Consider the following 27,082-nt stretch of genomic DNA (forward strand, 5'->3'; position numbering starts at 1 on the left):
CAATTGTGGTGCTTGACGCTGACCTCGCGATGGTGGTTCCTAACGATGACCTCGCGATGGTGGTGGCGTCGGTGAGTCCACAGCTGGGCGACATGACCATGCCAATTGTGGTAGAGGAGTACATCCGAGTCGGAATTCGCCACTCGGAGCGCATCAGGATGATGAAGGAGAATAAGGAGAAGAACAAGTGAACATGTTGAGAAATCAAGTGGCAATGTTAAGCATGTTAATCTGAACATGTCAATTTTTAGTATGTCAGGTTTTGGCGTGTTAGTGCAAACTTCTTAAGTATGACAGTGTCAGCCAAGATTAGTTTGAAATTGATGAGAATTGAAATTTTGTGCATGCTCATGGATGCTCAAGTATGAATATTCAGTTTCTTAATTATGAATATTCAGTTTGGTAATTGATGGGAATTGATATTTTGTGCATGCTCTTGGATGAAAGATGAAATTATGTGTTTTTGTGCATGCTCGTGTATGAAACAATATAAGTTTCATTTTGTGATTGTCAAAAACATGTTTTTTGTTAAGATTGTTCATTAAGACTCAGCAACATTATGAAACAATATAAGTTCCATGCTCAAGTATGACAGAGTCATCTAAACAAGGTTTTTCGTAAAGAATCGACAACAGATTTGCATGACTCAAACCCTAGCCGCAGACGGTCGCCGCGACGAAATCGGCCGGTTTTTGACAACACCGTAAAAAATTCAAAAAATTGGGAGACCTCCGTGTCACATCATCAAATGTGGCCTACCAACTAGCAAAAATACTAAACTTGCAATACCGACGTTTTCTTGAAAAGGTGTTCTCAAAAACGACCAACCATGAAGGCAGATTCATGGCTTTCAAGCCAAACTAGCAATGATATGGCCGCATCCATTGAATAGTTTTTGATAATATGCCCAAATTTGGTGCATGCCTACGTCTTGTCATGGAAAACCGGCTAGAATTTGAACTGTGGGTCCTCCATAGCTTGCGTGTTATTTTTGCTAAAAATCCTTTTTAGCTTCACATGTAGGCATTTCATTAATTAATCGACAACATATTTGCATGACTCAAACCCTAGCCACGGACGGCTGCCGCGATGAAATCGGACAGTTTTTGAAATCACAGTAAAAAATAAAAAAAAATAAAAAATGGGTGACCTCCACGTCACATCATCAAATGTGGCCTACCAACTAGTAAAAATACTAATCTTGGAATACCGGTATTTTCTTGAGCTATTCGGTATGACTCTAACCATGATTTCTACAAAGTTTACAAAAAACCCTAATTTTTTCTACCTCCAAGCCCAAAAGAATTTCCATCCCACACCAAAATTTTCCCTCCACCAAAATTTCACTCTCCCAAAATTTCCCTCCACTCCCACTCACACTACCAGGCGGGACCCACCACTCCCTCTCCCACTAACACGCGGGATCCCCTCCCCTCCATTCCCCATTCCACACCCCGCAATCCTAGCCCCGCCCCTCCGCACCGCCCCTCCCCTGCTCCACGCCTCCCCGACGACGAATCCCCCTCCCCTCTCCCCTCCATGACGGCGGCTACATTGACGGCATCTATGGCTACATCGACCGCCCCGGCTACGACTACGGCGACGACGGTGACTACATCAACGATGGTGGCTATATCGACGACGGCGACTACATCATCTACATCATCGATGATCGACGATGATAGGTACATTTCTCTCCTCGATCCATCTCCCCTCGATGTTTAGATCTTCTAGGGTTCGGTAGATCCCCCTCACTGGTGCTTCTAGGATTCATGGGGCTGGATCGACGCGGGTTAGGGTTAGGATTCATGGTGTTAGGGTTAGGGTATACGTTAATCTCTGGTTCATGGGGTAGGATCGATGGGGATTCATGGGGATGATCTCCCTCTTGTTCATGGGTTTAGGGTTCATTGGTTTCATGGGGTTAGGGTTCATGGGTTTCATGGAGTTAGGGTTCACGGGGGTCTGAGTGCATGTTCTAAATTTCCTACCTATGCATGATTTCAATTGTTGTTAAGAGTATGTGCATGTTCTCAGGGGTTTTCATGAAGAATGCATAGTTTTTCCTGTGCAACATGGGTTAGCCTACACAAATCCACTTACTTGCAATTGTTGTTGGTCTATATGGGTTGATATATCAAATCATGCATGCTTATGAGAATGTCCATAATTCTTTTTTCTGTTCCATTCTAATGAGAATGTGCTACTGCATATTGATTATGATGAGTAATCTGATTTTGTATGGGGTTGGATTCATGGGGTTAGGGTTTTATGGGGAGGTGGTTCTTTATTCTAGATTTTGTATGCTCTATTTTGATTGTGCATCCCTGTCAATGACTCTGACATGGCCTGTGGCTTGATATTATTCCAGATTGTTGCTTTCTGTTTTGCGTTGTCATGTGAATGCCCTGTGGCAGCTCATCCATGGCCTTGTTTGTCCTGCAGGTCATTGAGCAGCATCAGGAGGAGGAGCTCAACCACGCCTACCACGACGCACCACCACAAAAACAGGTTATTGTCCATCTCCATCTCCCTCTCCCTCTGCAGCCAATCCTGTTATGGTCACCACTATCTAAAGCTCTGTAGTTGTTGTTCCCATGCTATCTACGGTTTGTATGTTCCCATTCATGTTTGGTTTCTATCCTGTGAGCTCCTTCCATGCTTTGGTTTACATATGGATGATCTAGTTCCATAGCTATGTTCCTGGGTTTGCTAAATTGGTCAGTGGAAGTGCTGATCTCTCATTGCTTCCTATGGGACTCTGTTTTTCATATAGAAAGCTTCCTGCTCACTATACTACTAGAGTAGTTCATGTAGGTGTGATATATGCTCTCTGGGTTTGTCTAGTTGATTCATGGTGTTCATTACTAAATGATTAAGTCCATCTGCCATTTCTATGAGCTTTATTCTATTGATTGGCTAGCTGTGTTAGTTTGTTACTTTGTGCTACTTTTATCTAATGACACCAATTAACTTAGTTGAGTTATGTACATTGTTACCCCCTGCTTTATGTCCTCAAGATTTTATGGGATGCTTCATATCTTTCTTGTGTAGATGCATGCTTGTTTAGTGCAATTACATGGTTGCTTAATTAATTTAACTACATCACTATATTGTTCATCCAGCAAGTTTGCTTCACATGTATTATTACTGATGCATTGCTACACCCGTGTGTGCATGCTGGTTCAAGTGCTTTCCTTTGTTGATACAAGTGCATCATTCTACTTTGTCCTTGTTATATCTCATTCTTGTTTATTCTATTTTGCAAGCTATTATAGAAACATTCCAACTACCTCAAGATCATCCATGGCAAGGATGACAAGGTCAAACATGAGGCCAACCGTTGGTATGCAACTTGCTCCTTGTGGTTATACTGTCAGTTTTATAAAATCTGTGTCTTAATATGCTAAGTGAAATGTATTGCTGCAATCTGAATAAGCTGGCTTAATTGTGCCTATGTGCTGTTAGTCTTCCTTACCTGAATAACTAGGATTAAATGATAATAAAATCTCATAAGAAATTTTTGGTTGTCTGTCCATGCATTCCAAACATTCACCTAATAGTTACGTTTCCTTTATCATGCAAATAAGAGCCTCTCACCGAGTACGAGAAGGTTAGGGCTAGAAATATCATGAGGAACAATCGGATGTTCCAGTCCCTTGGCATCGGTGCAATAGCGTCCATGATTATGAAAACAAATGATGTACAAGAAGGTAGAAGTGATGAGGTTCAACAAGGTAGTGGAGTTATCAATGATGACCCAGAGTACAATCCTAAGGAGGATGAAGCTATTGATGGAGGGGAAGTGGATGATGTCGTAGTGAAGAAGACTGTTAAGGTGCAAACTTTGTCTTGCTTGGAGGGTTGGGTTCTTTTATGCTATGTGTTTCCTTGTGTTCACATATTTCTCTTGTTATCTAATGCTTTTTCCGTGCTGTTTATACGAGGCATTGAAGGAATCTAGGACGAAGAGTCCTGGTGTTAAGAAGAGAGTCAGCAAGAAGAAGAGCTCAGAAACATCTGCCTCCAGGAAGGGTGATGGCCCCAGCTCCAGGACAAAAAAAGAGGATCCTGGAACCTGATGAACCTGCCCCTGATAGAGTCACAAGGCAGAAAGCAAAGATGGCGACTGCGACGGACCATCAGGAAAGTAGGCTGCGCATGGACTCTGAGACCTCGGTGCAAATGGGTGATGAGTTGCCGCCCATGGATGAAGGAACCACTCTCCTCATGGATGGAAGTGGCACATTCTGCCTAGATGAAGGAGGAACTATTTGCATAGATGAAGCAGGCACTGTCCACACAGACCTCAGCCCTGTTGCACCTTCTATTGATAGGAATGTTGTCATCAATGAAGAAGAACAATAGCTTGTGCTTCAACCAGGCAAGTTGACCTTTGCAATGCTCTCTTTTACTAGTGCATTTTCCAAATGGAATGATCATGTATGCTTTTGTTGATTCCTGCATTTGTCAATTTCTATTCTAATTTATGAGTTCAATTTCATTTTCAGATGCAGTGACTACCAAGACTAGACTTAGAAAGGGCAAAGGGCTAAAGAGAATCACCAAGTCGCTGGGTAGCAAGGTGCCTATCCAAATTCCCAAAGGGATGAAGCGTCCAGAGAAGCCTCTACATGCAGCAAAGCTTGCTTCTGAGTGTGGACTCATTGCAAGAAGCCATCTACCGATTCTTCCTCACTTCAAGCTATACAAAAAAATGCTAGTCTATTGGAGAACTACATTGGGAAAGTTGTTGTAAGCTACTTGTTTCGTGGTTATTGTGCAATCTATTTTCTGTTACACCTATGAATGATCACTAATATTGTTCCTACCATGTTTTCTGCCTTGGTAGGCAAATTTTGAGATGAACATAGACTCGGAGACCATCAAGACCGCGTGCAAAGATATTCTGCATAAAAGTTCAAAGAACAGACGCCATCAGATCAAGAAGAAGTATTTTGATAGCATAGCTGCAAACAAAGTCAGCATCAAGTCTCCGGTGCTAGATCTAACGGACGGTGAATGGAAAGCTCTGGTGGCGATGTGGTCTACCCCAAGACACAAGGTTGTCTCTGCTTTGTTTGCTGCTTTATGTTCTGCACATGATCCGCTAGTGCTAGATCATGCTGACAGTATGCTTTATTGTAGGAAACATGTGTGTCGAACAAGATGAATCGAGAAAAAGTCGTGTACAATCAGAGAACTGGTGCCAGGCACTACACAGCACATATTTTTGCCACTGTGAGAACTTTTCTCTAGAGACCTTACCGTTTGATCCCCGTTGAATAACATTTCTAATTCTTGCTGAATCATTTTGAGTTTTGTTGAAAAACATTTCAGAAAGAAAAGCGTAAGCGTGAGGACTTGTCTGTGATTGACTTATTTAAGGCCACCCACAACAACAAGAAGCACGGGTTTTCGGAGCCAGTCAAGACTGCTATAGTAAGTCACTCCATTCTTTGTCCAGCCAGTTCAAACTTTTGTCTAGAAACCTCAGCCGTGTTTGATTCACAACCAGCTTTGATGTTGTTTGATGCTTTGATGCTATTTGATTCGGAGCCAGTCAAGAACACACGCTATGTTCCATGCTTTGATGTTGTTTGATAGTTCAACAAAGATATCAGAATTTGTTGTAGCTATTTGTTGCATTTTTTATGATATGATGAAATTTGATCTGAATGTTAGTTTGATGATCGGCTCACTCGGGAATCCATCTTATATACAACCACCATTCTAGGCTTAATGAAGCGATCATATTGTTCCAATTGCATGTCTCCAGGTCACATAAGTTACTAGCCAAATAATGATGTCAAGTTACTAGTCATCATCTTCTTCTGTTTGAGTTTGAGTAAAATATCTATGTATAGATTTTGTGTGCTGGTTTGGTTACTTCAAATAATCCATTTGTGTGGTGGTTTGGTTTCTCTTGCTTGGTTTGGTTTGCAAAATTTGAAATAGATCTCCCACTAATGCCTATCATTTTCTTTTGTATGCTAGCTCGAGATGGAAAAAATGAAGGATGCGCCGGTACCAGAAGGTGAAGAGCCAAAGTTTGCTGCTGAATTTGTTGAAGAAGTGCTCAAGACCGAAGTCAAGCAAAGCACATTCCTCGCGAATGTTGGGCTCTAGTCATCTAGGAACAACTCCAGCAAAGTAACTACTGATGTGGCTGCTCATGTTCGTGATCTTGAGTAGAAGCTGGAGTGGTCGGAGCTTCAAGCTGAAGTGATGCAAGAAGAATTGGCGGCAATCAAGATGAAGGCGGAAGAAGCTGAAGCTGCACGCAACAAGGAACTTGAGCTGCTGCACAAGAAGTCTCAAGAGAAGGATGAGAAGTTAGCCCACTTGATGACTCTCTTTGGAGCTAAGGTAGTTTGATGGTTGTGCAGTTTGTCTTTGAACCTGTGATCTTATGTAGTTTGTCGAAGTTTGATGGCTGTGGACCTGTGTAGTTTGTTGCATTTTGCACTTGTGAACCTGTGAGCAAGGGATCACATTTTGCACTTGTGAACCTGTTTGAACCTATGAGCTGTTATGTGGATCTGTGAAGTTATGTGAACCTGGGAGCTGTTATGTGGATCTTGTGAACCTGTGTTTATTTTCTGTGAAGTTATGTGGATATTGATGTTTGAACCTAGTCTTGCGGATCTCTTGTGCACCTGGGCCTTGTTGTTTATAGATATGCAAAATGTGAACCTGGGCCCTAAAAAGGCCGAGGGCTAAACAAGAATTGGACTAAAAAGGCTTTTGCCTAAAAAAAGAGTTGACTGTAAGAAAAAAGTTTGTAAAAGGCTGCATCCCAGAAAATAAAAAGGCCAAGGCCCAAATTAGAACTAGATTTAAAAGGCTGTGTCCAAAACAATAGTGGACTATAAAAAAATTCATTAGAAAAAGGCTTCATTCCCAGAAAATAAAAGGCCAAATTATTGGTCCAGGCCCATGCAGATAGGCAAAATAAAGATAAAAAATAAATGGGTTGAATTATTGGGATTGGCCCATGTAGATGGCCGAAATGGACCGGGTTGATTCTATTTTATGACCTTTTCATTTGGTCGTAATTCTACCACGTCAGCTTGCCACGGTGGATCTAATGTGGTGTGGGCGGATTGCTAGTGATCAAAATAATTGATCGCTAAATCTATGACCTTTTTTGGGTCATAAACGTCTACGACCATTCCAGAAGAAAGGTCGTTAATTTCAGCTTACGACGTCCAGCTTTTGACCATCTGTTTTTTGTCACAAAAAGGTCACAAATGGAAAACAATGACCATTCAGTGACCAATAGTGATGGTCACAAGTTGACATATTTCTTGTAGTCATGCTTTATGAGTGGTTATGTTTGTTCCTAAGGACATGGGAGAAATCTTGTTATAAGTAATCGTGTGAATTTGACTTTCGTTCGTTATTTTGATGAAATGTATGTTGTCTTTCCTCTAGTGGTGCTATATGAATGTCGACTACATGAAACTTCACCATGATTTGGGTCTAGGGTAAGGCATTGGGAAGTAATAAAGTAGATGATGGGTTGCTAGAGTGACAGAAGCTTAAACCCTAGTTTATGCGTTGCTTCGTAAGGGGCTGATTTGGATCCACATGTTTCATGCTATGGTTAGATTTATCTTAATTCTTATTTCATAGTTGTGGATGCTTGCAAGAGGGGTTAATCATAAGTGGTAGGCTTTTCCAAGTAAGGATAGCACCCAAGCACCGGTCCACCCACATATCAAATTATCAAAGTAATGAACGCAGATCATATGAGCATGATGAAAACTACCTTGATGATAATTCCCGTGTGTCCTAGGGAGCACTTTTTTTTATATACGTGTTTCCAGGATTGTCCTTTAGTATAAAAAGTATTGGGCCACCTTGCTGCAACTTTGTTACACTCGTTACTTGTTACCCGTGACGAATTACCTTACTACCAAACTATTTGTTACTGATAATTTTAGTGCCTGCAGAAAATACCTTGCTGAAAACTTCTTGTCATTTCCTTCTGCTCCTCGTTGGGTTTGACACTCTTGCTTATCGAAAGGACTACAATTGTTCCCCTATACTTATGGGTCATCAGGCATGAGAAACTATAATCTTCAATTGTCACCGCAAACATGTTTACTCATAATATGCTGAATCAAGATCGATTGAGTTAAACATATTTACAGAAATGGAAAACAAGAAGAGTTCATATCAGCTTTCCTTCATCAAATCACTTCATGATTCATCGTCATTATTGTATTTAACTTGCACGACCAAATGATGTGAAAATGATAACAGTGCAAGTGTGCCATCGACTAAGCTGAAATCTGCAAACATTTTATTCAAAGGAGAAAACAAGCTAATATGGGCTTTTTGTTAGATCAACAATAGTGCATATGGGAGCCACTCAACAATTTCATCATGGTCTTCTCCTTATGACAACTCAAATGAAAGAAAAGAATTTCCTATAAACACACCGGAATTTTTTTGGAGTTTTTTGTTTTTTCAGAAGAACGCAAACTAACAAAGAAAAATGAAAAACGAGAAAAACTATTTACACTGGAAGCTCCCAACAAACAAAACAAGAAACGACAAATATTTTTGGGTTTTGTTTTACTATTATGAACTAACTAGACCAGAAAGAAAAACCAAAAAGAAGCGAGAAATATTTTTGGATTTTTGAAGTTTATCAAACACCTAAGATGAAAGTAAAAAACTAACATCGATATACAATGAAATAGGATGAACACCGACAACTAAAATGAATGTGTGATACATGAATGTAATGTTAGTGAGAAATACATACTTCCCCAAGCTAAGGCTCTTGGCCTAACTTGGTCTATGGCCCCTGTTGGCCTAGATAATACCCGTGTTAGTAGTTCGGGTTGTACTCGACCGCAGCTGCCACTGCTTGGCGGGTGCCTCGTTACAACAGGTAGTGTGACGCCACGAGACCGTTGCGCCAGGTGTCTCCCAGTTGTTCGCTGTTGTTGCCTTGATTTTTGCTTATGTGTGCATCTTGTCATTGCATCATGTGAATTGCATCATCATGTTTTTGAAACTTGCATCCGTCTCGGTCTCCCAGTTCTTTCTGTTGTCCATTCTGAGCCCAGACACACTTGCACGCGCCCGCGGCACGTCCGAAATATTATTTTATAGGCGGCCAGAAAATGTTCTCGGAATGGGATGAAAGTTGGCGTGTGGTCTTATTATAGTGTAGATAGACCTCCTGTCAAGTTTCATCGCGTTCGGAGTCCATTTGATGCCCCAACGGATAACTATAGCGACAATATAGTCGGTCTTACGTCAGACGTTTTCGGTCTTTGGAAATTGTTTCCAGGCTACGATTCCCTTCTCTCCTCTCAGTCCATGGCCCTCTACACAGCCCACTAGACTCAACCTACCCCTTCTCGCGTCCGGAGCCATCCGATGGCGATCGCACGGTCCAAAAACCCCTCCTAACCTCCTAACCCTAGCCACCTACCCTATATAAACAACCCCTAGTCCATTTTTTGTCAAACCTAGCTCTTCCCCTACCCCTAGACCCCCTTTCTCCTCGGATCCGCCGCCTCCAGCCACAACAAACACCCTCCTCCTCGATTTCCGGCGCCACCCAGCCGGTCCCTGCCACTTGGCACCGCCTCCCCCGCGCACCGGACCAATCCAGGCGCGCCACATCGCCACCCCGCACCCGCCAACCACTCCCATACCGCCACCTCGCCTCCCCAACCGGCTTCCCCCACCCCAGGCCCGCCAGGCCCGGGCACCGCCCACCTGGCCTGAACAGCCACCACTCCCGAGCGCATTGCTCGTTCAGGGTCGGGAGAGCCTCCCGAGCTCCTCCCGCTCGATCTGGGGCATCCCCGCGCCGGCGAACCTCCTCCTCCTTACCTCGTCGCCGGTGAGAGCCGACCAGGCCAGTACCCCGCCGCCCTGTTCTTTCCCTGATCGTCTCTTTCTCCTCCTCCCTCTAACCCCTCTCTCTCCCGCCATGTTCAAGGTACCCCATGGCCACCGGATCTGGGTGCCGCCGCCGTCGTCCTGCCCGTTTCCGGTCTCCCCTGTCGCTGCCTCACCCGGATCAGGTGGATCCGGTGAGCTCTTCGCTGCCGCCATCCGCATCGAGCTCCTGCTCGATCCTTGCTGTAGGAACGAGTTGAAGAGAGCCTGCAATCGCGTTGACCACTTCGGTCAGGTCCGGTGGGCCGCGCTGCTTCCCCGTCGGCCCAGCACACACCTCTCCCAAAGCCCAGCCGCGGCCTCCTGCTTGGCCCAGCTCCAAGCCTGCGTGCCTCACCACCGAACCGGGCCTTAGCCCATGAGTGAACAGCTCATCCAGCCCCTCTGCTCTATGGTGGCCCAACCAGTTTCGGCCTGTGGCTTATTTTTTTCCTGTTATGCGATTTTGCTAATTATCGAGAGACTGCAGATTTGCAGAAAAGTCCTCCTAGTTCACGCATATAATAACTCACAAACCGTGCATCGGATTAAAACAAACTTTATATGTAAAATGCTTAGTTTTTCGTCTAGTTTCATAATATGCCACTTTCATCCATGTTTAAAATGTTTAAACTATTGTTTGCATTTATTTGCTTAATTTCCATGTTAAAATGATTTAATTCATAACTAAATAGTCGTAGCTCCAAATTTAATAAACTTTATATGTAAATGGGGTAGAAAAATGCATAGTATAACATGGTGGAATATCTTTGCATGTCGAACAACTCTAAAATATGGTTTATGGCTGAACAGTACCAAACCTAAAATATGCACATGAGTAGTTTCCGGAATTGGTGTTTGTTATTTCCGGCCTCATTTAAACTTGCATAGATAGGTAGTTTTGTTGTGTTTCACGCCTTGTCATGTTAAACAACATTTAATATTGTTGGGTACATAAACAATAGGAACTAAATAATTGACATGGTGTTTCGTCAATATGCAACGGAGATGCATATTGAGCTCCACTTAATTTGTAGGTTTGCTTGCGCACTTTTCCATGCCATGCCCTCATACTTGGTTGTGCATCATGCCATGTTTATGTGGTGGTTGTTTACTATGTTGTTTTCTTCTTTCCGGTGTTGCTTCTTCGGGTTAGTTTCGATAACGTCACATTTGTGAGGATTCGTTCGACTTCGTCCGTTTGTCTTCTTCATGGACTCGTTCTTCTTCCTTGCGGGATTTCAGGCAAGATGACCATACCCTCGAAATCACTTCTATCTTTTCTTGCTAGTTGTTCGCTCTTTTGCTATGCCGCGATACCTACCACTTGCTATATCATGCCTCCCATATTGCCATGTCAAGCCTCTAACCCACCTCCCTAGCAAACCGTTGTTTGGCTATGTTACCGCTTTTGCTCAGCCCCTCTTATAGTGTTGCTAGTAGTAGGTGAATATGGAGTTTGTTCCTTGTTGGAACATGTTTATTGTTGGGATATCACAATATCTATTATTTTATTAATGCATCTATATACTTGGTAAAGGGTGGAAGGCTCGGCCTTATGCCTGGTGTTTTGTTCCACTCTAGCCGCCCTAGTTTCCATCATACCGGTGTTATGTTCCTTGATTTTGTGTTGCTTACACAGTTGGGTGTTATGGGGACCCCTTTAAAGTTTGCTTCGAATAAAACTCCTCCAGCAAGGCCCAATCTTGGTTTTACCATTTTCCTCACCACCACCTACTTTTCCCTTGGTAGTCGCGCTCCCGAGGGTCATCTTTATTTTAACCCCCCGGGCCAGTGCTTCTCTAAGTGTTGGTCCAACCTGAGCGATGTCCGGCGCCCCTTGGGAAACCAGGGTCTGTGCCAACCCGATGTCTGGCTCATCCGGTGTGCCCTGAGAACGAGATATGTGCAGCTCCTATCGGGATTTGTCGGCACATTCGGGCGGCTTTGCTGGTCTTGTTTTACCATTGTCGAAATGTCTTGTAACCGGGATTCTGAGTCTGATCGGGTCTTCCTAGGAGAAGGAATATCCTTCGTTGACCGTGAGAGCTTGTGATGGGCTAAGTTGGGACACCCCTGCAGGGTTTGAACATTTGAAAGACGTGCCCGCGGTTATGGGCAGATGGGAATTTGTTAATATCCGGTTGTAGAGAACTTGACACTTAACTTAATTAAAATGAATCAACCGCGTGTGTAGCAGTGATGGTCTCTTCTCGGCGGAGTCCAGGAACTGAACACGGTTCTTGTGTTATGCTTGGACGTAAGTAGTCTCAGGATCACTTCTTGATCACTTCTAGTTCATATAACATCCCAAAATTCTAAATTTTGGAATGTTATAATAAATAGATAGATTACTTGATTGTTTGATTGTTGTGTGATTGATTGAGTGAAATTCGAAACCTTTTTGAAAGTTAAATGAGAGGGAATAAAAGGACTTTCCCAAACTTTCACCTTTTTGCATTTTTGATCTCTATGAATTCAAATTCTTTTCACCATGAAACCCTAGAGAGAAGATGACATGACTTCTTACATTCATTTAAATGAAAATGGGTGTTGAAAATATTTGAATTTCATTTGAAAATATTTCAGTTCTGAAACTATAAGCAACTCAATGATTTTCATGAGAGAAGATAAAATGACTTCTTCAAAACATATGAAATATGAGTTGGGAGTTTCAAAGAAACTCAAATTTAAAATCCATTTGAAATTATTATTTTTCAATTTGGGTTATTTGAGTTTTATTCAAATTATTTTTCTCCAAAAACAAATACATGGAAAATAGGGTAACATGATTCCCTACAATAGAAAATTGGAGAAAAATTAATTTGAAATAATTTTGGTATTTGTGAAAATGATTTTTATTGGATTTTATAAGACCAGAAGCACTCTTTGAATTATCTGGTTTTGTGTGGATTTTATTTGGCATTATATAAATGTCCATGTTGTAGAAAATCTTTTTCTGAAAACTTTGATATATTATATGCCTATGTAAAATTTTATTTATTTTGTGTTTATTTTTGTTTTGCTGGAGAAATGTTCTTTTAAAAAAAAACCTTCCGCCGAACTGGGCTGGCCCAGCCCGACGCCCGCACGTCCCCGTACTCCAGCCAGACTCCGCTGCACACACTCCATCGCCGCCGATCCCGTGCCGCCGCCGGATTCCTCCTTCGCCTCGACCCCTTCCCCACGCCTCTCCTCCCCCTATAAAGTCGCCGCCCCGGGCCCCGCCTCTCTCTCTGCCGCGCCGCGCCGCCCCTCCCGCTGCCCTCTGCCGCCACCGCAGTAGCGCATCGCCCTGCGCTGCCGCTCGCTACTGCTGCCCGCACTGCACTCCGCCCCATCGCCCCGCACCGCCGCTTGCTCTCCTGCGCCGCTGCCGCCGCCGCCCCGGAGCGCGCTGCCCTCACTGGAGCCCCGTGCCATCTAGCTGGAGTTAACCGTCGCTGCCGCCGGTTTAAACTACCGAACCGGTATAAACCTCCCCGGTCCGGTTTATTTCTTTAGTTTTCCTCTAGTTTTTCTTTTAAAGTCGATTTTATATTTTTAGTTAGATCTAATTAGAAAACGTTCGCTGGTTAGGTATTCACAGCGAACGAATTCGTTATTTTTGTTTCTGTAGCGAACGTTCGTTAGATAGTCTTTTTCTTTTTCTTTTTAAATTTCGGCCAGGGACCTTTCTGTGATGATTTTATTTGCAGATTAGTCCTTAATCTTCAAACGACCACTACTTTTTACTCGTTAGTCCAAATCCAACGAAACCAACGCCCATTTCTTCGTTATGATCTCCTCTATCTAGTAATCCAACTCAAACATGTTTTTGGAAGTTTAAAATTGGAATTAGACCAGATTTATATTCAAACTTCGTTTGATCGTAACTTGAGTTTCATAGCTCCGTTTGAGTTGATTCTTTTTGCAAATCGAAGCTCTTGACCTAAACTTTCTGATAAGGCCAAATTCACATAATTTTGGTACCGTTAGAAATTGTATTATGTTGCAAGAGCTAATTGCTTGGTTTTGATGTTTTCCGAATTGTCTTCCTCGTTCTTTCCGATCTTTTGAGTGATTGCTTATGTGTGGTTACTATTGCTTGCTTACGATAGATTGACCGGAGTGTGACCAGTAGAACAATCAAGAGTTTTGAGTGCGAATCATCTTCATCAACATTGCGGGCAAGTTCACACTTTGATCATACCCCTTTATCACCCAGTTTTTATGCATTAGTTCCAATCCTCAAACATTGCATGGTTAGGATGTGATTTTAACATGTGGGTTGGGAAGTAGTTGATGAGGTAGAACCTATTGCTCTGTTACATTCAAACCCTTGGGAGTTACTTATCCGAATTGCTTATATTGCTATGCTATGCTCGTAGACGTGGTTTGGGTGAGTGAAATCCATGACAGATGTGAGATTGTTAATTAATGGTTCAACTTAAGGTGGCAACTTAAATACACATCTGGGTGGATTGAGGCACCTGGGTATTCCAGCATTTGCCTGTTTAGGCATCTGGGTATTCCAGCGATTGCCTGTTTTTCTTTATGGACCGCCACCCAAGCTCAAAGGGATCATGAGGTTATTCATGCTAGAAACTTCTGTGTGTAGCCACAACCTACTATGGGCTCTAGCATAGTTGATTAAGTCGTGCGAACTCTTACAGTGGTAGACTAGCAGATGTAGGGGAAAGTAGGTGTAATGGTCTACCCGTTCGTAAGGTGCTAGCGCTTTTGAAAGGCTATGTCTCGGTCATCCGTTTCTCAAACATCATGTAGTGCGAGAATCCCAACGGAGGAGATCGAGTCTTGTGGGGGAAAGTGCGCAAACCTCTACAGAGTTTATAAAGTAATCATGGTTAGCCGTTTAACCGGTTATGGACATCTCAATTATCTAGTAGTTGAATTATCGTGCGAATCTCATCACGTTACTTTAAATTTAATTTGTTGGGTTTAATGATGTTACTTAATTGGGATTGAGAATGCTGTCAACCATTCTCAATGATTAACAACCACCATGATAGTTAAATAAAATTTATTCCTTTGTAGTAGGGAAAATTTGGCTTTACGCAAAAGTATAACCATAGAGCTTTTCCACCAGCCAAATATGCATGCAGTGATAGCCTTTATTCATCATTCTCTATGGTGTGAATTTGCCAGTACATTCAATGTACTGACCCTTTGTGGCTGCAACGTCTCATGTTGCAGGATTATCTTACGAAGAGTAAGTGATATGTTTGGGTTACGATTTCTACACTCAACTTTGCCGTTGGTGTTGATGGGAATCCACAACCTTGTTACTTCCGCTATTTGGATTGAGGTAATAGTATTTTACGTTACTTTATACATGTGATTTACCTCTGTTATAAATCCTCGAGTACTGTGTGTGTCAGCATACCTATCCAGGGATGACACTTAAGCACAGAGACTTGACCGTCTGAGGTCGGGTCGCTACAAGATGGTATCAGAGCACATGTTGACTGTAGGATGTGACACTAGAAATTGGCAAGCCCATAGGAAATATTTTCTCTACAACTTCATTTTCAAAAGATCTTTTACCTCTCTACTCTTATGAGCTTATTCAAATATTCCCTTTTAGTGAGACCAAATACCCTTTTCCCCTTATGACCACACGAAGATTCGGCTGATGAGACTCTGAAGACTAGGAGAATTTGAAGACTCTGAAGACTAGGAGAATTTGAAGACTCTGAAGGAATTTCTAGATTTGTGTGACCTAGGAAGGCTACCCTTATGGAACTTGGCAGACTATGGAAGTTGTCAATACCCGAGATCAAGGTGTATCGGAGAAAGATCGGAACATGGAGCATTGGAATTCAAAGTTTTGTCAAGAAAACCCTAAGGCGGGAGATATCAATTATGGAAGATAGCTCATGGCAATGACAAGGGCAGAAACACGGCTATCCCTGATGATACCGTCTGTTGATGCTATTGTCACCGTGCTGAGCTAAGGATGCATTTCTTCTCAATGGATTGGATGGAAGAAGGCTGATGGAGCACCTATCAGCAAAAGATGATGTTTTAACCTAGGCCGGTGTATCACCAGGATCTGGAGTAATATATCAAGAAGTTTAAGATGGACTTGTAGGAAGTCATATTTTGACAAGGAGGCCATTCGTGAAGAACTTAGGACCTAGAAGCTGAAGTAGCCAAATTGGAGGAACAAAACCCCGAGATACCGGAGAATCGCCAGGAACTGAAGGAGAGTTGGACCATGGCTCATGCCAAGGATGTTGAAACCCAGAAGTTGGAATGAAACTCCAAAATATTCAAGGATGTCACGAGAGACTTTGCGATAACAAAGATGATCTAGCAGAAGGATTTGAGAAATACAAGCATGATCGAAAAAAGCCATCGAAGACAGGAACAAGACTTGAAGAGTTTGGCGACATTGACCTTTAGAAGACTAAACCCCTGTTATATACCTACGTTAGATGCGACGATTATGAGTTGTCATTTGTTTGATGTTTTTCGACAGCCACAATAAAATCCGTCTTTTCAAACTGTTGTTTGCATTGTGTGTATCCCTCTCTATCTTTCTTATCTCACCGCAAACCCTTGGACCCAATAGAGGATGAATGGAGATGAGCTTGTACTTTCTGGACCGATGAGTCAGTTGGAGACAGACCGATGGATATAGAACATGGAGGATCACATGGAGAATAACCCTATAGTTGGACATGATATGACCTAGCATGCTCTTCGGTGCTTTGAAAAAGGTGTTGCTACATGGTGGAGGATGTACCAAACCATGAATGGATGACAAGGAGTAACCACTTGGAGAGAATTAAAGTTGACTTTGCAAAAAAATCTCACCTTGTGTTCGAGAAGTTCAAGCCTTATGGAAAGGATATGAGGGAACCTTGTGCATGCAAGATTTGTGGATAAATAGGACACAACCATAAAGAACACAAGGGTGAATGCCCCAATTGTGAAGGAAGTCACCCAACTGAAGAATGCCCAACGAGGCAGATCACTTGTTTCTTGTGTGAAGGGACTACCCACTACCCTGCTTAGTGTCACATTTACCCCATGGTATAGAGAACCATCCAGTAGAAGAAAGAAGTAATGAAAGGAGCCCTCATGGAAATTTTAGAAGAAACTTTGATGAAGGAAGAGGTGGAGGACACACCTAAAGAAGAACCGAGTAAACCCTGCACTAAGTCTTGCTATTCATTTGGAGAAGAAGGACACATCTCCCAAAATTGTTTGAATGGGGATCTAGTAGAATTCCCAAGAAAGGAAGTAGAATATGACCCACAGGAAATAGAAGCCCTGATTGGAATGGAAAAGTCCAGGAAGAGAAACCGATTGGAGCCCAGGAGGAACCTGAGTCATATCACCTGTTGCAGGTGAAAGGAGTCAGGGCACTACCTCAATAGTTGCCCAAAAAGGAAACCTCGATACTTGTCAGAAGTAATGTGTTTTAGTTGTAATGGAGCAGGGCACTTTGCCAGAGAATGCCCCAAGGAGAAGGAAACTTGTGCTAGATAGTTGAGTTTGCAACAAAAGAAATGGAGTAGTAGAAGTGAGAACATTTTATTTTATATTGAGGTGTTGAGTTGAGACATGTAATGGAAAAGCGAGAGATTGTAATCAATTGAGAGTGAATAAAGTTAGCATCATTGGTACTGATATGGATTTTATGAGTTGTTACTCTATGAAGAAGGATTCTGACCATTTTCTGAGGATATGAGAAATATGGTCTATGGAAGATTTGTGCATTTTAAGGGTGGTAGTGCCCTGTAAGAACCCTTGACCCCTGGAAAAGATAAGGATACTCCACTGAGTGGATTTCAGACAAAATGAATACGAGTTTTGTCTCGATATGTGCGATACCCCAAGAGTATGTGGGATGAAGTTGGAGACCGTCAGTTGTTTGGACAAAATGTGATCAAGGAGTCAGAAGAGAATGTTAAGTTGATTCAAGATAGACCGAAGGTAGCCCAGTCCAGGCAAAAGAGTGATGCAGACTCAAAAACTGAAGGAGGTAGTCTATGAGATTGGAGACAGAGCATGTCTTCGTCCCCTCTGCGAGGAGTTAAACGATTTGGAGTTAAGGGAAAGTTAGCCCCGAGATTTGTAGGACCATACCGAGTTTTGGAGCATATGGGAGAAGTGGCCAACAAGGTGGAGTCAACCGAAGGACTGTCAGGAGTTCATGAGGTGTTTCACGTTTCCTAGTTGAGGAAGTGCCATGCAGAGATGGCCAATATTGCCCTATAAGGACGCTTGACCCTGGAAAGGATAATGATGTTCCACGGAGTGGAGTATGGACTTCATAAGTATAAGTTTTTATCTCGGTATGAGAGATATCCCACGAGGACGAAGAGATGAAGTACTATTGGATATAAAGGAGGTATGATATGGATCAACGGAAATTCCATGATGAGTCTGAGTAATCATGTCATAGTTTGGTGCCAATAGAAGGAAGGGAGACAATACAATTGGATGGATTTTAAGTATGCTAGGAAGCTATGAAGTTGGATGTTGGAATAAAGATCAGTTGCCCCGTAGATGAGTTCAAGGTTACAAGTGATGAGACGGGCCATAATCCACAGGCCCCAGGACCTGCCAATAAGCAAGCACACTCTTGCTGAAGGAAAAACCATGGAAGCAAAAGTTACGATTGTATCAGCAGACGGTCTTATAGGAGTAACGCAAAACCTGAGAGTTGTGAAGGAACGATAGATGTTTGTTTGGCTTAAAGAATCAATGGATTATTCCGAACGCAGTTCATGGACAAGAGAAATTCTGCAATGCTTGTGAGGATGACCGAGTGTTAGAATGCAAGATTCGCTAAACCGTATACAAGGTAATGTTTTTGGTGCGGGATGGATTGATCACCATACCGACTTACTCTTATTATTCGCCTTGCTATATGGGATGGTAAATCTGAGTGACTTACCTATAGTAGAGAGACGACGATCAAAACCTTGTTTAAGCCTTAGAATGGTATAGGTACTTTTCCCTTGTACAAGGCAGTTTTTGCCAACCGTAGGTTATACGGTGAGGATCAACCCAGACCCATATCCTGCAGGAGAAATCATTAATGGTTGACCACCATGAGATATCGATAGTTGTTTAGTATTGGCGCCAGACCCGTCAGCTAAGAAGACCTAGTCATGGAAGAACCTTACCAAGATGAAATGACATATGAATTGTGGTAAAGGTTAAGCCACTACCGGAAGAGCCCGGATAAGGAATTATCCTGAAGATCTAAGAAGACCGACAATGTTAACAATATAGATGAAGTATATGAGTTTCGATGGAACCGTAACCATGCTTCTAAGGGTGGTAGCACCCCAGACCCCTGTGATGATCGATGGATTTTGAGAAGGCCCCAAACCCTAACCTTTTTCTTGCTAGCCTCTCCGAATCTTGAGGACGAGATTCATTTTAAGGGTGGTAGGTTTGTAACATCCCAAAATTCTAAAGTTTGGAATGTTATAATAAATAGATAGATTGCTTGATTGCTTGATTGTTGTGTGATTGATTGAGTTAAATTCGAAACCTTTTTGAAAGTTAAATGAGAGGGAATAAAAGGACTTTCCCAAACTTTCACCTTTTTGCATTTTTGATCTCCATGAATTCAAATTTTTTCACCACGAAACCCTAGAGAGAAGATAGCATGACTTCTTACATTCATTTAAATGAAAATGGGTGTTGAAAATATTTGAATTTCATTTGAAAAGATTTCAGTTCTAAAACTTTATGCAACTCAATAATTTTCATGAGAGAAGATAAAATGACTTCTTCAAAACATATGAAATATGAGTTGGGAGTTTCAAAGAAACTCAAATTTAAAATCCATTTGAAATTATTATTTTTCAATATGGGTTATTTGAGTTTTATTCAAATTATTTTTCTCAAAAAACAAATACATGGAAAATAGGGTAACATGATTCCCTACAATAGAAAATTGGAGAAAAATTAATTTGAAATCATTTTGGTATTTTTTAAAATGATTTTTATTTGATTTTATTAGACCAGAAGCACTCTTTGAATTATCTGGTTATGTGTGGATTTTATTTGGCATTATATAAATGTCCATGTTGTGGAAAATCTTTTTCTGAAAATTTTGATATATTATATGGCTATGTAAAATTTTATTTATTTTGTGTTTATTTTTGTTTTGCTGGAGAAATGTTCTTTAAAAAAACCTTCCGCCGAATTGGGCCGACCCAGCCCGACGCCCGCGCGTCCCCGAGCTCCAGCCGGACTCCGCTACACGCACGCCATCGCCGCTGATCCCGTGCCGCCGCCGGATTCCTCCTCCTCCTCGACCCCTTCCCCACGCCTCTCCTCCCCCTATAAAGTCGCCGCCCCGGGCCCCGCCTCTCTCTCTACCGCGCGGCGCCGCCCCTCCTGCTGCACTCCGCCGCCGCCGCAGTAGCGCATCGCCGCCGCGCTGCCGCTCGCTGCTGCTGACCGCGCTGCACTCCGCCCCATCGCCCCGCGCCGCCGCTTGCTTTCGTGCGCCGCTGCCCTCGCCGGAGCCCTGCGCCATCTCGCCGGAGTTAACTGCCGCTGCCGCCGGTTTAAACTATCGAACCGGTATAAATCTCCCCTGGTCCCGTTTATTTCTTTAGTTTTCCTCTGGTTTTTCTTTTAAAGTCGGTTTTATATTTTTAGTTAGATCTAATTAGAAAATGTTCGCTGGTTAGGTCTTCACAGCGAACGAATTCGTAATTTTTGTTTCTGTAGAGAACGTTCGTTAGATAGTCTTTTTATTTTTCTTTTTAAATTTCGGCCAGGGACCTATCTATGATGATTTTATTTGCACATTAGTCCTTAATCTTCAAACGATCACTACTTTTTACTCGTTAGTCCAAATCCAACGAAACCAACACCCACTTCGTTGTTATGATCTCCTCTATCCAGTAATTCAACTCAAACATGTTTTTGAAAGTTTAAAATTTGAATTAGACCAGATTTATATTCAAACTTTGTTTGATCGTAACTCGAGTTTCATAGCTCCGTTTGAGTTGATTCTTTTTGCAAATCGAAGCTCTTGACATAAACTTTCTGATAAGGCCAAATTCACAAAATTTTGGTACTGTTAGAAATTGTATAATGTTGCAAGAGTTAATTTCTTGGTTTTGATGTTTTCTGAATTGTCTTCCTCGTTCTTTCCGATCTTTTGAGTGATTGCTTATGTGTGGTTATTATTGCTTGCTTACGATAGATTGACCGGAGTGTGATGAGTAGAACTATCAAGAGTTTTGAGTGCGAATCATCTTCATCAACATTGCAGGAAACTTCATACTTTGATCATACCCCTTTATCACCCAGTTTTTATGCATTAGTTCCAATCCTCAAACATTGCATGGTTAGGATGTGATTTTAACATCTGGGTTGGGAAGTAGTTGATGAGCTAGAACCTATTGCTCTGTTACATTCAAACCCTAGGAAGTTACTTATCCAAATTGCTTATATTGTTATGCTATGCTCGTAGACGTGGTTTGGGTGAGTGAAATCCATGACAAATTTGAGATTGTTAACTAATGGTTCAACTTAAGGTGGCAACTTAAATACACATCTGGGTGGATTGAGGCACCTGGGTATTCCAGCGATTGCCTGTTTAGGCACCTAGGTATTCCAGCGATTGCCTCTTTTTCTTTATGGACCGCCACCCAGGCTCAAAGGGATCACGAGGTTATTCATACTAGAATCTTCCGTGTGCAGCCACAAGCTACTATGGGATCTAGCATAGTTAATTAAGTCGTGCGAACTCTTACAGTGGTAGACTAGCAGATGTAGGGGAAAGTAGGTGTAACGGTCTACCCGTTCGTAAGGTGATAGCGCTTCTGAAGGACTATGTCTCGGTCAAACATTTCTCAAACATCATGTAGTGCGAGAATCCCAACGGAGGAGATCGAGTCTCGTGGGGAAAAGTGTGCAAACCTCTACAGAGTGTATAAACTAATCATGGTTAGTCGTGTCCCCGGTTGTGGACATCTTGAGTATCTAGTACTTGGATTATCATGCGAATCTCATCACATTACTTTAAATTAAATTTGTCGGGTTTAATGATGTTACTTAATTGGGATTGAGAATGCTGTCAACCATTCTCAATGATTAACAACCACCATGATAGTTAAATAAAATTTATTCCTTTGCAGTAGGGAAAAATTGGCTTTACGCAAAACTATAACCATAGAGCTTTTCCACCAGCCAAATATGCATGTAGTGATAGCCTTTATTCATCATTCTCTATGGTGTGAATTTGCCAGTACATTCAATGTACTGACCCATTGTGGCTGCAACGTCTCATGTTGCAGGATTATCTTACGAGGAGTAAGTGATATGTTAGGGTTACAATTTCTACACTCAACTTTGCCATTGGTGTTGATGGGAATCCACAACCTTGTTACTTCCGCTATTTGGATTGAGGTAATAGTATTTTATGTTACTTTATACATGTAATTTACCTCTGTTATAAATCCTCGACTACTGTGTGTGTCAGCATACCGATCCAGGGATGACACTTGAGCACAAAGACTTGACCGTCTGAGGTCAGGTCGCTACAAGATGGTATCAGAGCACATGTTGACTGTAGGACGTGACCCTAGAAATTGGCAAGCCCGTAGGAAAGATTTTCTCTACAACGTCATTTTTCAAAAGATCTTCTACCTCTCTACTCTTCTGAGCTTATTCAAATATTCCCTTTTAGTGAGACCAAATACCCTTTTCCCCTTTTGACCACACGAAGATTCGGCTGATGGGACCACTTCAAGAAGTACAAGACATCGGACAACCACGACCACTACGGAATGAAGAAGATTTTACCGTGCATCTGAATAATGGAAACTACAACAGTTGAAGACTCCGAAGACCAGGAGAATTTGAAGACTCTGAAGGAATTTCTAGATTTGTGTGACCTAGGAAGGCTACCCTTATGGAACTTGGCAGACTATGGAAGCTGTCAATACCCAAGATCAAGGTGTATCGGAGAAAGATCAGAACATGGAGCATTGGAATTCAAAGTTTTGTCAAGAAAACCCTAAGGCGGGAGATATCAATTATGGAAGATAGCTCATGGCAATGACAAGGGCGGAAACACGGCTATCCCTAATGATACCGCCCGTTGATGCTATTGTCACCGTGCTGAGCTAAGGATGCATTTCTTCTGAATGGATTGGATGGAAGAAGGCTGATGGAGCACCTATCAGCAAAAGATGATGTTTTAACCTAGGCCGGTGTATCACCAGGTTCTGGAGTAATACATCAAGAAGTTTAAGATGGACTTGTAGGAAGTCATATTTTGACAAGGAGGCCATTCATGAAGAACTTAGGACCTAGAAGCTGAAGTAGCAAAATTGGAGGAACAAAACCCCGAGATACCGGAGAATCGCCATGAAATGAAGGACAGTAGGACCATGGCTCATGCCAAGGATGTTGAAACCCAGAAGTTGGAATGCAACTCCAAAATATTCAAGGATGTCATGAGAGACTTTGCGATAACAAAGATGATCTGGCAGGAGGATTTGAGAAAGACAAGCATGATCGAAAAAACCCATTGAAGACAGGAACAAGACTTGAAGAGTTTGGCGACGTTGACCTTTAGAAGACTAAACCCCTGTTATATACCTACGTTAGATGCGACGATTGTGAGCTGTCATTTGTTTGATGTTTTTCGACAGCCACAATAAAATCCATCTTTTCAAACTGTTGTTTGCATTGTGTGTATCCCTCTCTATCTTTCTTATCTCACCCCAAACCCTTGGACCCAATAGAGGATGAATGGAGATGAGCTTGTACTTTCTGGACCGATGAGTCAGTTGGAGACAGACCGATGGATACAGAACATGGAGGATCACATGGAGAATAACCCTATAGTTGGACATGATATGACCCAGCATGCTCTTCGGTGCTTTGAAAAAGGTGCTGCTACTTGGTGGAGGATGTACCAAACCATGAATGGATGGCAAGGAGTAACCACTTGGAGAGAATTAAAGTTGACTCTGCAAAAAAATCTCACCTTGTGTCCGAGAAGTTGAAGCCTTATGGAAAGGATATGAGGAAACCTTGTGCATGCAAGATTTGTGGAGAAATAGGACACAACCATAAAGAACACAAGGGTGAATGCCCCAATTGTGAAGGAAGTCACCCAACTGAAGAATGCCCAACGAGGCAGATAACTTGTTTCTTGTGTGAAGGGACTACCCACTACCCTGCTCAATGTCCCATTTACCCCATGGTACAAAGAACCATCCAGCAGAAGAAAGAAGTAATGAAAGGAGCCCTCATGGAAATTTTAGAAGAAACTTTGATGAAGGAAGAGGTGGAGGACACACCTAAAGAAGACCCGAGTAAACCCTGCACTAAGTCTTGCTATTCATTTGGAGAAGAAGGACACATCTCCCAAAATTGTTTAAATGGGCATCTAGTAGAATTGCCGACAAAGGAAGTAGAATATGACCCACAGGAAATAGAAGCCCCGATTAGAATGGAAAAGTCCAGGAAGAGAAACCAATTGGAGCCCAGGAGGAACCTGAGTCATATCACCTGTTATAGGTGAAAGGAGTCAGGGCACTACCTCAACAGTTGCACAAAAAGGAAACCTCGATACTTGTCAGAATTAATGTGTTTTAGTTGTAATGGAGCAGGGCACTTTGCCAGAGAATGCCCCAAGGAGAAGTAAACTTGTGCTAGATAGTTGAGTTTGCAACAAAAGAAATGGAGTAGTAGAAGTGAGAACATTTTCTTTTATATTGAGGTGTTGAGTTGAGACATGTAATGGAAAAGCGAGAGATTGTAATCAATTGAGAGTGAATAAAGTTAGCATCATTGGTACTGATATGGATTTTATGAGTTGTTACTCTATGAAGAAGGATTTTGACCATTTCTGAGGATATGAGAAATATGGTCTATGGAAGATATGTGCATTTTAAGGGTGGTAGTTCCCTGTAAGAACCTTTGACCCCTGGAAAAGATAAGGATACTCCATTGAGTGGATTTCAGACAAAATGAATACGAGTTTTGTCTCGATATGTGTGATACCCCAAGAGTATGTGGGATGAAGTTGGAGACCGTCAGTTGTTTGGACCAAATGTGATCAAGGAGTCAGAAGAGAATGTTAAGTTGATTCAAGATAGACCGAAGGTAGCCCAGTCCAGGCAGAAGAGTGATGCAGGCTCAAAAACTCAAGGAGGTAGTCTATGAGATTGGAGACAGAGCATGTCTTCGTCCCCTCTGCGAGGAGTTAAACGATTTGGAGTTAAGGGAAAGTTAGCCCCGAGATTTGTAGGACCATACCGAGTTTTGGAGCGTATGGGAGAAGTGGCCAACAAGTTGCAGTCACCCGAGGGACTGTCAGGAGTTCATGAGGTGTTTCACGTTTCCCAGTTGAAGAAGTGCCATGCAGAGATGGCCAATATTGCCCTATAAGGACGCTTGACCCTGGAAAGGATAATGATGTTCCACGAAGTGGAGTATGGACTTCATAAGTATAAGTTTTTATCTCGGTATGAGAGATATCCCACGAGGACGAAGAGATGAAGTACTATTGGATATAAAGGAGGTATGATATGGATCAACAGAAATGCCATGATGAGTCTGAGTAATCATGTCATAGTTTGGTGCCAATAGAAGGAAGGGAGACAATACAATTGGATGGATTTTAAGTATGCTAGGAAGCTATGAAGTTGGATGTTGGAATAAAGATCAGTTGCCCCGCAGATGAGTTCAAGGTTACAAGTGATGAGACGGGCCATAATCCACAGGCCCCAGGACCTGCCAATAAGCAAGCACACTCTTGCTGAAGGAAAATCCCTGGAAGCAAATGTTACGATTGTATCGACAGACGGTCTTATAGGAGTAACGCAAAACCTGAGAGTTGTGAAGGAACGATAGATGTTTGTTTGGCTTAAAGAATCAATGGATTATTCCGAACGCAGTTCATGGACAAGAGAAATTCTGCAATGCTTGTGACGATGACCGAGTGTTAGAATGCGTAATTCGCTAAATCGTATACATAATGATTTGGGTGCGGGATGGATTGATCACCATACCGACTTACTCTTATTATTCGCCTTGCTATATGGGATGGTAAATCTGAGTGACTTACCTATAGTAGAGAGACGACGATCAAAACCTTGTTTAAGCCTTAGAATGGTATAGGTACTTTTCCCTTGTACAAGGCAGTTTTTGCCAACCGTAGGTTATACGGTGAGGATCAACCCAGACCCATATCCTGCAGGAGAAACCATTAATGGTTGACCACCATGAGATATCGATAGTTGTTTAGTATTGGCGCCAGACCCGTCAGCTAAGAAGACCTAGTCATGGAAGAACCTTACCAAGATGAAATGACATATGAATTGTGGTAAAGGTTAAGCCACTACCGGAAGAGCCCGGATAAGGAATTATCCTGAAGATCTAAGAAGACCGACACTGTTAACAATATAGATGAAGTATATGAGTTTCGATGGAACCGTAACCATGCTTCTAAGGGTGGTAGCACCCCAGACCCCTGTGATGATCGATGGATTTTGAGAAGGCCCCAAACCCTAACATTTTTCTTGCTAGCCTCTCCGAATCTCGAGGATGAGATTCATTTTAAGGGTGGTAGGTTTGTAACATCCCAAAATTCCAAAGTTTGGAATGTTATAATAAATAGATAGATTGCTTGATTTTTTGATTATTGTGTGATTGATTGAGTGAAATTCGAAACCTTTTTGAAAGTTAAATGAGAGGGAATAAAAGGACTTTCCTAAACTTTCACCTTTTTGCATTTTTGATCTCCATGAATTCAAATTCTTTTCACCACGAAACCCTAGAGAGAAGATAGCATGACTTCTTACATTCATTTAAATGAAAAGGGGTGTTGAAAATATTTGAATTTCATTTGAAAATATTTCAGTTCTGAAACTTTAAGCAACTCAATTATTTTCATGAGAGAAGATAAAATGACTTCTTCAAAACATATGAAATATGAGTTGGGAGTTTCAAAGAAACTCAAATTTAGAATCCATTTGAAATTATTATTTTTCAATTTGGGTTATTTGAGTTTTATTCAAATTTAATTTCTCCAAAAACAAATACATGGAAAATAGGGTAACATGATTCCCTACAATAGAAAATTGGAGAAAAGTTAATTTGATATCATTTTGGTATTTTTTTAAATGATTTATATTGGATCTTATTAGACCAGAAGCAC

This window comes from Triticum aestivum, chromosome 7A, assembly GCF_018294505.1.
Source record: "Triticum aestivum cultivar Chinese Spring chromosome 7A, IWGSC CS RefSeq v2.1, whole genome shotgun sequence".
NCBI lineage: Eukaryota > Viridiplantae > Streptophyta > Magnoliopsida > Poales > Poaceae > Triticum > Triticum aestivum.